A 792-nucleotide genomic window follows, 5' to 3' on the forward strand; every position below is an offset into this window, starting at 1 on the left:
AATGGATGGTTGCTACGGCCAAAGGCCAGTCGTTAGTTCTATCTCTCCCGTTGTCAAGCGGGCGTATCCCAAGATTCTGATGAACTTTAGCTTTGAAACATCGCTATTTTACTTAGCCTGCTGTCATCCATCTACATGTAGCTAAAAGCCACCTCCGTCATATGCTACAATGTTGCCATGTTCTGAACGTCTGCATTTTACAGTTTGAATGCAACGTGACAGTTAATTTAAACTTCACAACGAGTTTGGCGAATTAATATACAAGTGTGATACGGAAGTGGATCTACTTCATAGGTGTGCAAATAACATACGGTCAATGGTCGTTCTAAATTACGTAGGACAATGAGAAATTCAACCAAGCAGTGGAATAAAAGATTCTAACACTTGGAAAGAAATCTTTTTTTGCAGTGCTCAAAGTGCCAAGCATGCAGGGGAACTCAGAGAAACTGGATGAACACTCAGAGAAGCTGTTAAGAGAGTGCCAAGGGAGTGTTCCTCGGCTACATTAGCTACAGTGAGTGGTTACATGGAATTCTGCTTAAAACTTGTCTGTTTTTTATTATTATTATTATGTATCAAAACATTTAGATCTGTAAATGAGAGAAATGACATATTATTTCGCCAAATGTAACTGGATGGATTTTTACACGACAATGATAATGCAGTCGATTTATACAGTGGCTCTCCTTTTTACCTTTCTGCTGATTATGCAGATCCCTAAGGATCACTTCATTAAGATGCACCTGGGGCTTTTATTCAACATGTTAGCATATCTTAATGTACTGTCCCAGA

This window comes from Alosa sapidissima, chromosome 13 (assembly GCF_018492685.1).
Source record: "Alosa sapidissima isolate fAloSap1 chromosome 13, fAloSap1.pri, whole genome shotgun sequence".
In the NCBI taxonomy this organism is placed as follows: domain Eukaryota; kingdom Metazoa; phylum Chordata; class Actinopteri; order Clupeiformes; family Clupeidae; genus Alosa; species Alosa sapidissima.